Consider the following 12,758-nt stretch of genomic DNA (forward strand, 5'->3'; position numbering starts at 1 on the left):
GGTCCCTGTCCTGTTATTCTGTTATCAGTCCCCGTCTCTGTCGTAGTTGTCAGTTCCTCTGCTATCGGTCTGTCTCTGTTCTTCTGTTAGCGATCCTCGTCTCTGTTCGCTTATTGTCAGTTCTTGTCTCCGTTCTTCCTTCTGTTATCGATCGTCGTCTTCGGTCTTGTTCTTTCGGTACTTGTTTCCTGTTCCGTAAATGTCTTCTCTTGTTTCTATCGTTGCAGTCATTATGTGTCTTTGTCCTGGTTTTGTCAGTCTTGTAGTCATTTATTTGTTCAGTGGAGTAGCGGGGAATCGAACTCACGACCCCTTGATTTGAAGGCAAACAGTTTTACCACTGCACCATTGCGCCCGCTCTGAATAATAACCATTTTTGGAAATCCTTTATACATAAAATACTATTTCAATGGCTAACAAAGGGTGTATCACAATTATATTTTAACACCTCTACTATGTGGCCAACCCACGTGACTTTTATATATGGTCAAATAAAATATTACTCCATTTTTTACAAGTAATATTAGTATAGATAACTTTGCTGTTACTTTAAGATATCCTGGAAATTTATTTGAGGGTACCCGGAATTCTAATGTATATCAAATGATGTAAAATTTTCTCAAAACCGTGACTGGATTCCAAATTTTTCGAGAGCTGCCATGGTATAGCAAGCACACGTAGCAATCACCCGGTGTCAGACATTTTATGACTCCATGAAAATATGGTGTTGTTATTGTTGTTTTTAACTTGATCTTTAAATTTCAAATTAGATTATAATCACTTATTTTTAAACAAGATGGTAAACATTTTATGTTTTCTGTATTTTTGTTAAGAATGTGATAAAGTATACACTTCTAAGTTTAAGATTACTTTTTATCACACACCCGTTCCGATTTTGCGACTCCGTAAAAATGGTATTGCACGGCCGTGCATATATTTTGACGTGACGTCATAAGCGTTATACAAACATAGTGTAAAGACGCGCTGAATGTTAGCGTTATACTATAGGCGCGTCAATGAAAATGACTCTTATTTCACTTTAAACGGTCTTTATTTTGGGTATGTGATAAATGGAATATTAGATTCGTGTAAGTTCATTACTGAATTTATTGCACTCGTTGAATTAAATAATATTATGCTCGCCAGAGGCTCGCATAATATAATTTTATTCAACTCGTGCAATAAATTCAGTATTGAACTTACACTCATTCAATATCCTCTATTTAATATTATCGATTAGCCATCGTATATCTGAATGCAGTTATAATTGAATCTTAACAATGAATTATGCAGATATTATTTTCGGCAGAAAACAAAAAATACAAACAAAACAACGCACAAAAAACCTACATGCAGCATGTGTAATGTTCACAATGTGCTGAAAAACGGCTCTTTATTAATTTCAACATTTCAGCAAGTGACGATTATATTTTTATCTTTTTCACTGTGAAATTATCAAATATAATTTTCTCGGATAAATCAGTAATCCACTGAAAAGCATAAGATAAAAAGACTATAAAAACTAATGTTAGTAAAAGTCATATCTGCTAAAAATCTAAACGTCATTGTTACTTCCGCAGTAGTACAGCCGGTTAAGTGATTGACTGATGTGTGAAAGGTCTATGGTTCGAATCCTACTGTGTCCATTTTTAAGACCTGTTGTTTGTTTGTTTTATTTATTTATTTATTTTTTTTTTGGGGGGGGGGGGGGTGCACAGAATATATTTTACAACACTTTTTGTCTCGGTTTGTGTTGTGTTTATGGCATTGAAAAGACACTTTTCGACATTTCAAAATAATTTTTAAATATTCATTTTAAACCATAAATACCATAATAAGTGCAAAATATATAAAAATAAAATGAAAAAACTTTAAAAAAATCATAGCTACAATAATGTTGAAAATTACGGAACACTTGAAGTGACATTTTCCACACTTTCTCCCGGAATTGAATTCGTTTTTACGAGATAATAATTCCCAATTAGGAATATTATTTCGTTTTAACGATATATAAAATCTTAATTATGAAATATTGATTTGTTATTACGAAATATTTATTCTTTGGTAATATTATTAAACTAAGTTTATTGTTAGATATAAGTCAAGTAAACAAAACATTAAGTGATTTTTTTTCTTAGTCTTAAACCTTTACTCGCAAAACAGTACTGTATATACTGTTAATTAAGATATTCGGCTTATAATCGCTATATTTGGTGGCCAATCTCATTAAAATCTGATCATATTGAATAATCATTTGATTTTGGCAAAAATAATTAATTGCATCATATTGTATCATAGTTTTAATGACTTATTTAAGTATTTTTAAGTGGCCATTTTGTATTGACCTTTTGAAGGTCAAGGTCAATTTCATTTTCTTGGTATCCGACCTTATCGTCTTCAACATACCCATACTAGGTTTATAGTTCAAGATGTTACTTGTACCATAAAATGCCTCAAGCATTCATATTTTCTTAAATAAGTCCTAAGCTGGATACGATTTTGCTGCAAGTTCAAGGTAGCAACTCAAATGTTGCGCATGACACATTGTCTCAATATGAAGATCATTTTTGTGAAATATTTGTAAAATCCAACTTCAAATAACGAGGTTATGGGCCGGATACGATTTTACTGCAAGGTCATGCTGTGACCTTGACCTTTAATGTAGCCACCAAAATGTTGCGCGCAACACGTCGTCTCAATATGGTGATCATTTCTGTGAAATAGTTGTTAAATCCGACTTCAAATAACGAAGTTAAGGACCGGACACGATTTTGCTGCAAGGTCATGCTGTGACCTTGACCTTCAAGGAAGCGACCCAAATGTTGCATGCGACACGTCGATTCAATATGGTGATCATCTCTGTGAAATAGTTGTTAAATCCGACTTCAAATAACGTTATTTTGGGCCGGACACGATTTTGCTGCAAGGTCATGCTGTGACCTTGACCTTCAAGGTAGCGACCCAAATTTACTTGTGACATGTCATCTCAATATGGTGATCATTTCTGTGAAATAGTTTTAATATCCGACTTCAAATAACAAAGCTATTGCCCGTGGACAATTTTGCTGCAAGGTCATGCTGTGACCTTGACATCAAGGAAGCGACCTAAATGTGTGCAACCCATCGTCACAATATGGTGATCATTTCTGTGAAATAGTCTTAAAATCCGACTTCAAATAACGAAGTTATGGACCGGACATGATTTTGCTGCAAGTTCATGCTGTGACATTGACCTTCAAGGTAGCGACCAAATGTTGCGCGCGACACGTTGTCTCAATATGGTGATCATTTCTGTGAAATAGTTTTAAAATCTGACTTCAAATAACAAAGGTATGGGCCGGACACGAATTGGGGTCGTACGTACGGACTGGCGGACGGACAACCCGACGACTATATGCTCCCCCGAAATTTTTCGGAGAGCATAAAAAACCTTTCTTGAAAAAATGTCAGATAGACTAGTTTCGTCTTGACCCCTTGACATGTGACGTCAAGACTTTGCTAAAATATTTACAAATCAGACCGAGATGACTTTTTGAAAGCCAACATGCAATAGAGACCGGGTAAAGTCTGTTCCTAACAATCGGTAGATGGCAACAACACTTAGTTGATATGCATATTAGGCTATCCCAAACATTCATTCTTCATGATTTTACTTTGCGTGCATGTACCCCGTGCTTACGATTTTTATGCGAGCATGTAAAATTTTGTGCGTGAATTACACACTGTAGTGCATGAGTGGACATGCCGGGACACTAGGTCAAAATATAGGTCCGCTTATATCAAAGTTTATTTTTACATCTTAACTGTGTATATGATCCACAATTAATAGCTGTACATCAAGGGACAAGAAAGAAGTTCACTAACTGAAAATCTATGTCAGCTGATATCAAAATTAAATTTTAAATCTAGAACTAAAAATTCAATAATTTGGCCTTGATGGTCAAGATTATTTAACACTCAAGGTCAAGGTCAGTTCAACCTTTAAGGTCTTGTTTAAATGGTTTTTAGTCCTAGTATTTTTATCAGATTACAGTCAATTATAGCAAAAATCAGTGAACATTCAGTCATGTAACCTTCAAGGTTATCAATGAGCCAATGTCAATTTGAGAATAACATACTCAGAGGTTTTATCTTAAAGAATGTTCTGTCTTAATAAGAAGTTAATCCATTTATAAACAACAAAGTTAAAGCCATTTACAGCAAAAAAAAGGAAAATTTTTAATAAATTTACCTTCAAGGTCAAGTCATTCATAAGTGAAGGGTAAGGTCTATCAGGTTATTTTGAAGATCTATCCTAGCAGATTTTTATGTTAAAGTTTCAAGACAATCCATTCACACAAAAAACATCAACAGCAAAAAATAGCAAAAATAAAGCAAAACCATTTAACCTTGAAGGTCAAGGTCATTTATGAATGAAGGTCATATTTAGTCTGGTCCACTTCAAGGTCTTGTCCCAAGGGGTTTAGTGGCCAAGTATGGAACAATACACCAACAACTTAAAAGTTATGATCGAGGTACAAATGTGTGGATGGCAATTGCAATGTCAACATGACTGTAACAATACCTTTATTTTTATTTTATTTGTTTTTGTTTTTTTAAGTTGAGCTAAAAATCTATACATATTCATGAAATATTTTCAGTCACAAATTAGACATATCTGAGGTAATGAAAAAAAACCGATTAATCAATGAAATTGGGGACATTTTTCTTTTGTTATTGTTTCTCTTTGGATAGCACTATTTCCCGGAGAATGGACGATTAAATATATAAAATTTCACTTTGTTTTTGTTTTTTTTGTATTTTTTTATTAACAAAAATTATACATAATTATACATATATACAGTGACAAAATTTAACATATTCAATTTGAGATATTTGTATTTATTAGAGTAACAACGAACATAAGCACACAAAGTGAAAAAAGCTTGACACTATCTAGAGGTTAATATATATCATTTAAAAGTTGGAGTATTTAATCAACTTTTATAGACTATTATATTTCATTTCATTGTGTTACAATCTTATACCATTGACACTATAATTTTCTTTAATTATACAAAACCCAAAAGTCATTAAAAAAGTAAATAAGTAAAATGGCTGGCATGATGCTAATCCTGTCAAATGAAGACAAACTCTAAAAATGTTTTTATTCACACTTAAATGAGGGCTGATATTTGCTTTGTCCTTTTCACTGAAATGATGACTGATATTTGCTATTACCTTAACACTGAAATGATTGATGATATTTACAATAATATCAACACTTAAATGATTGCTGATATTTACAATAACCTAAACATTTAAATGATTGCTGATATTTACAATAACCTTAACACATAAATGATTGCTGATTCTAATTCTGAAATGATTGCTGATATTTACTTTAACCTTAACACTGAAATGATTGCTGACATTTTCTTTCTCATTCTCACTGAAATGATTGCTGATATTTACTTTTACCTTAGCACTGAAATGAGTGCTGATATTTACTTTTACCTTAACACTGAAATGAGTGCTGATATTTACTTTCTCCTTCTCAATGAAACGATTGCTGATATTTACTTTCTCCTTCTCACTGAAATAATTGCTGATATTTACTTTTACCTAAACACTGAATGATTGCTGATATTTACTTTTACCTTAACACTGAAATGATTGCTGATATCTTCTTTCTCATTCTCACTGAAATGATTGCTGATATTAACTTTCTCCTTCTCACTGAAATTATTGCTAATATTTGGTTTTTCCTTCTCACTGAAATGATTGCTGATATTTGTTTTTTCCTTCTCACTGAAATGATTGCTGATATTAACTTTCTTCTTCTCACTGAAATGAATGCTGATATTTGCTTTTACCTTAACACTGAAATGATTGCTGATATTTGTTTTTTCCTTCTCACTGAAATGATTGCTGATATTAACTTTCTCCTTCTCACTGAAATGATTGCTGATATTTGGTTTTTCCTTCTCACTGAAATGATTGCTGATATTTGTTTTTTCCTTCTCACTGAAATGATTGCTGATATTAACTTTCTTCTTCTCACTGAAATGAATGCTGATATTTGCTTTTACCTTAACACTGAAATGATTGCTGATATTTACTTTCTCCTTCTCACTGAAATAATTGCTGATATTTACTTTTACCTAAACACTGAATGATTGCTGATGTTTACTTTTACCTTAACACTGAAATGATTGCTGATATCTTCTTTCTCATTCTCACTGAAATTATTGCTGATATATACTTTCTCCTTCTCACTGAATTGAATGCTGATATTTGCTTTTACCTTAACACTGAAATGATTGCTGATATTTGTTTTTTCCTTCTCACTGAAATGATTGCTGATATTTACTTTCTCCTTCTCACTGAATTGAATGCTGATATTTGCTTTAACCTTAACACTGAAAAGATCGCTGATATTTGTTTTTTCCTTCTCACTGAAATGATTGCTGATATTTACTTATTCCTTCTCACTGAAATGATTGCTGATATTTGCAATCTTCTTTTCACTACTTATCATGGCCAATCTAAATACTAAATATGAAGACTGTGGGTCAAAGGAATCTTAAGTTATTGGGCGGACAAGCTTTTTTAAGTTAAGGCCCCTGTGATATTGACCTGATGACCTCAAAATCAATAGGGATCATCTACTCATCATGACGAATCTAAATACTAGAAATGAGGACTGTAGGTCAAAGGAATCTTAAGTTACTGGGTGGACAAGGAAAAACTGACTGACAGCCAGACAGCCGACTGACAGCCAGTTAGCCGGACGGGGTGACAGCCGGACTGACAAGGACAAATTGATTCCAGTATACCCCCCTTCCTACAACTTCGTTGTGGCGGGGGCGGGGGTATAAAAAGTTTTCTGGATACTGGTATACATGTTTTATTCAAACTAACAAGGTGAGTAGCAAGAATTTATGGTAACAATGGATTGAAACAGTGTGTTACAAGACAGTTTCAATTTACTATGTTTTAAATTTTGAATTTTATATTGCCTTTTTTTCTAACACCATTGCATTTTTTGTATGGTTTGTCAATACATTGTATTATTTTCAGATGATCAAAAATTTCATTCAATTGAAAAGATTGGTAACACTTGTATGTCTGGTTAATTATTGAACTGTAAATCACTGGTAGATCTATCCCTGGTTTAATTAAACCGTGGGATGCTCCTCAAAGAGGTTTTCGACTCAGGAAAGTAAAGCTTTTGTAGTTTCAGAGTTATGTCCCAGGACAAAGTTCAAACTTCAATAATACAAGAATTAGTCAAGGCAAAATAACTGTCCTTTGCATTGCACTTCTTATAATTGAGATATATTTACCTACAAAGTTTCTTGTTGATACCTGTTATGGTTTCCAAGTTATGTCCCTGACAAAATTTAAAATGTAAAAATGAACAAAGGGCAATAACTCAAAAATGAGGCAAGGCAGAGATACATTTCTTGTACACTGCACATCTATAGATTGAGATCCATCTACCTAGAAAGTTTTATGTTGACATCTCTTATAATTATAGACGTATGTAACGGACAAGATTTTTCTAAAAGGGGAGATAATTCAATTACAGGGACATTTTCCTATAGGCCAATATAATAGTAATATAGAAGTAATATTAAAGATAGTGCTGAAAATTTTAAGGCGTTTACACAGCGAGCTCTACACTCTTTCCTGCCTTATCTGCTAGATATAGAGCTTTCGAGTATTTCATGTATGCAAGCGCATAGAGTGGCTACTCAGATGCCTACTTATATTTGCACAGCGTGCGTATATGTGAGGGGATTAAGACACCTTCTGTGTTAGTTCTGGCTTCCAAAACTTTATAAGCCGCTATTTAACATTTTTGTTTTTCATCTGATGGGGCATTAAAGTTTTGGATTAGACCCGTTACGAAACCTTACCAGAATAGCATAAGTTGATTTATTCTTGTTTTTCACTTGCAAATACACTTGACCCAATCAATTCTTGTGCATTTCACGATGAAACAATTATTTTAATATCGTTCTATACCAATTAAAGTATTAAAATATTAATACCGTCATTAAAATTGCCTATTTAACTGTAAAACATCAATTTATGGCGGCCAAGTGCCGAAATTTTTACCTTTCGGAAACTATTAGGTCCTTGGCTCATCAACAGATTATATATAGTTTTATCAAGGTATGCTTCACTTTACTTCATGGCATGTTCGGTGAAATACGAGCGTGTCAGATTTCTGGCACGATAATTGGTGGACTTTCTTTACGGGGTTATCTTCAGCGTTCACGTCATGTATATATAAACGGGTACGCTGAAGACCTTAAGCTACTTCTGTAGGTACTTTTTGGTTTTGGTGTTCGTTTTTCTGTTATTGGTCGTCGTCCTCCTTCTTCTGTTATTGTTCTCGTCGCATTTCTCTGATGTCAATCCTTCTGTTATTGGTCGTAATCTTCGTTCTTCTGTAATCTGGCCTTGTCTCAGTTCATTTGTTGTGCTCGTCTCTGTTTTCTGTAATCGGTCGTCGGTCTCAGTTCATTTGTTGTACTCGTCTCAGTTTTCTGTAATCGGCCGTCGGTCTCAGTTCATTTGTTGTACTCGTCTCTGTTTTCTGTAATCGGTCGTCGGTCTCAGTTCATTTGTTGTACTCGTCGCTGTTTTCTGTAATCGGCCGTCGGTCGCAGTTCATTTGTTGTACTCGTCTCTGTTTTCTGTAATCGGCTGTCGGTCTCAGTTCATTTGTTGTACTCGTCTCTGTTTTCTGTAATCGGTCGTCGGTCTCAGTTCATTTGTTGTACTCGTCTCTGTTTTCTGTAATCGGTCGTCGTCTTCGTTCATACATTCTCGTCTTTGTACTACTACTGTACTATATATAATCAGTCCTGGTCTCCGTTTTCATGTTGTCAATTCTTCTGTCCTCAGTCCTCGTCTATATCATTCTGTTATCTATCTATCTGCCACTATTTTTCTGTATAAATCCTCGTCTTCATTGTCTTGTTGTCAGTTATCTGTCCCGTATTCAGTTCTCTTGTTCGTTCTTCTGTAATTGGTTCTCGTCTCTTTTCTTCTGTTATCAGTTCTAGTCTCCGTTTTCTTGTTGTCAATTGTTCATCTGTTATCGGTTCCTGTCCTGTTATTCTGTTATCGGTCCACGTCTCTGACGCTTGTGGTCAGTTCTTCTGTTAACGGTGCCTGTCCTGTTATTCTGTTATCGGTCCACGTCTCTGTCGCTTGTTGTCAGTTGTGCTGTTATCGGTCCCTGTCCTGTTACTCTGTTATCGGTCCCCGTCTCTGTCGTTTGTTGTCAGTTGTGTTGTTATCGGTCCCTGTCCTGTTATTCTGTTATCAGTCGTTTGTTGTCAATTCCTCTGTTATCGGTCCCTGTCTCTGTTCTTCTGTTATCGGTCACCATCTCTGTCGTTTGTTGTCAGTTCCTCTGTTATCGGTCCCTGTCTCTGTTCTTCTGTTAGCAGTCCTCGTCTCTGTTCGCTTATTGTCAGTTCTTGTCTCCGTTCTTCCTTCTGTTATCGATCGTCGTCTTCGGTCTTGTATTTTCGGTACTTGTTTCCTGTTCCGTAAATGTCTTCTCTTGTTTCTATCGTTGCCGTCATTATGTGTCTTTGTCCTGGTTTTGTCAGTCTTGTAGTCATTTATTCGTTCATTGGAGTAGCGGGGAATCGAACTCACGACCCCTTGATTTGAAGGCAAACAGTGTTACCAATGCACCATTGCGCCCGCTCTGAATAATAACCATTTTTGGAAATCCTTTATACATAAAATACTATTTCAATGGCTAACAAAGGGTGTATCACAATTATATTTTAACACCTCTACTATGTGGCCAAGCCACGTGACTTTTATATATGGTCAAAAAAATATTACTCCATTTTTTACAAGTAATATTAGTATAGATAACTTTGCTGTTACTTTAAGATATCCTGGAAATTTATTTGAGGGTACCCGGAATTCTAATGTATATCAAATGATGTAAAATTTTCTCAAAACCGTGACTAGATTCCAAATTTTTCGAGAGCTGCCATGGTATGGCAAGCACACGTAGCAATCACCCGGTGTCGGACATTTTATGATTCCATGAAAATATGGTGTTGTTATTGTTGTTTTTAACTTGATCTTTAAATTTCAAATTAGATTATAATCACTTATTTTTTAGCAAGATGGTAAATATTTGTTGTTTTCTGTATTTTTGTTAAGAATGTGATAAAGTATGCACTTCTAAGTTTAAGATTACTTTTTATCACACACCCGTGCCGATTTTGCGACTCCGTAAAAATGGTATTGCACGGCCGTGCATATATTTTGACGTGACGTCATAAGCATTATACAAACATAGTGTAAAGACGCACTGAATGTTAGCGTTATACTATAGGCGCGTCAATGAAAATGACTCTTATTTAACTTTAAACGGTCTTTATTTTGGGTTTGTGATAAATGGAATATTAAAATTCGTGTAAGGTCATTACTGAATTTATTGCACTTGTTGAATTAAATATTATGCTCGCCAGAGGCTCGCATAATATAATTTTATGTATTGTCCAAGATCAGAGTTGAAATCACAGGATCGGTGGAACTCGTTAGGGAACAAAGGGAAAACAACACATGATTTGAATGAAAATCGGGCATTTATTAAAAATGCCATAAACTAGCATTATTAATTATACTAAATACACAAATAGATTTAATAACATAGTTTAATAAAAGAAAAGGAACTAACTGGGAGGCAAAAATCGCCTTTACAAAGAATCAAGATGTAATAACATAAGACATGATGTATTAACGAGAAAACAAAAAAGACTAGATTAATAAGTAAAAAAGCATGCATCATATTTACATGGACCCTGATCTTGGCAACATTTCAAAAGAGGTGGTGGAGTTGGAGGAGGTGGTTTTATTTTTTCTTTTAGAAATTGGCAACAAACGATGTACGCCAAAATGAACAAAGATATGGCTTATCTGCTATCTATTTGCTTAGAAACATCACATGCTAAAATGTAAACATCTGATTGGGTAAAGCATAATTTATGCATTTAGCTAAAGTCTGATTAACATCGTTAAGTTTCGGACGTCACAAATAGGGTCCAATGACATAAAATCTTTTATGTGGGCATGAAATATTATTTATGTATTGTCCAAGATCAGAGTTGAAATCACAGGATAGGTCGTTCAGCAAGTGACGATTATATTTTTATCTTTTTCACTGTGAAATTATCAAATATTGTTTTCTCGGATAAATCAGTAATCCACTGAAAAGCATAAAATAAAAAAAAAACTATAAAAACTAATGTTAGTAAAAGTCTTATCTGCTCAAAATGTAAACGTTGTTACTTCCGCAGTAGTACAGCCGGTTAAGTGATTGACTGATGTGTGAAAGGTCAATGGTTCGAATCCTACTGTTTCCATTTTTAAGACCTGTTGTTTGTTTGTTTTTTTTTTGTTTTTTTTTAATTGTTTTTGTGTGTGTGTGGGGGGGGGTGCACAGAATATATTTTACAACACTTTTTGTCTCGGTTTGTGTTGTGTTTATGGCATTGAAAAGACACTTTTCGACATTTCAAAATAATTTTTAAATATTCATTTTTAACCATAAATACCATAATAAGTGCAAAATATATGAAAATAAAATGAAAAAAATTTTTAAAAAAATCATAGCTACAATAATGTTGAAAATTAAGGAACACTTGAAGTGACATTTTCCACACTTTCTCCCGGAATTGAATTCGTTTTTACGAGATAATAATTCCCAATTAGAAATCTTATTTCGTTTTAACGATATATAAAATCTTAATTATGAAATATTGATTTGTTATTACGAAATATTTATTGTTTGGTAATATTTATAAACTAAGTTTATTGTTAGATATAAGTCAAGTAAACAAAACATTAAAAGTGATTTTTTTTTAAATCTTAGTCTTATACCTTTACTCGCTAGTAAAACAGTACTTTATATACTGTTAATTAAAATATTAGGCTTATAACCGCTATATTTGGTGACAAATCTCATTAAAATCTGATCATATTGAATAATCATTTGATTTTGACAAAAATAATTAATTGCATCATATTGTATCATAGTTTTAATGACTTATTTAAGTATTTTTAAGCGGCCATTTTGAATTGACCTTTTGAAGGTCAAGGTCAATTTCATTTTCTTGGTATCCGACCTTATCGTCTTCAGCATACCCATATTAGGTTTATAGTTCAAGATGTTACTTGTATCATAAAATGCCTCAAGCATTCATATTTTCTTAAATCAGTCCTAAGCTGGATACGATTTTGCTGCAAGTTCAAGGTAGCAACTCAAATGTTGCGCATGACACACGTTGTCTCAATATGGAGATCATTTCTGTGAAATATTTGTAAAGTCCAACTTCAAACAACGAGGTTATGGGCCGGAAACGATTTTACCGCAAGGTCATGCTGTGACCTGACCTTTAATGTAGCCACCAAAATGTTCCGCGCAACACGTCATCTCAATATGGTGATCATTTCTGTGAAATAGTTGTTAAATCCGACTAATCAAATAACGAAGTTAAGGACCGGACACGATTTTGCTGCAAGGTCATGCTGGGACCTTGACCTTCAAGGTAGCGACCCAAATTTAATTGTGACATGTCATCTCACTATGGTGGTCATTTCTGTGAAATAGTTTTAATATCCGACTTCAAATAACAAAGTTATGGGCCGTGGACAATTTTGCTGCAAGGTCATGCCGTGACCTTGACATCAAGGAAACGACCAAAATGTTGTGCCCGACACACCCT

This window comes from Ruditapes philippinarum, unplaced genomic scaffold, assembly GCF_026571515.1.
Source record: "Ruditapes philippinarum isolate M1 unplaced genomic scaffold, ASM2657151v2 ctg2275_1_1_1_1, whole genome shotgun sequence".
Taxonomy (NCBI): domain Eukaryota; kingdom Metazoa; phylum Mollusca; class Bivalvia; order Venerida; family Veneridae; genus Ruditapes; species Ruditapes philippinarum.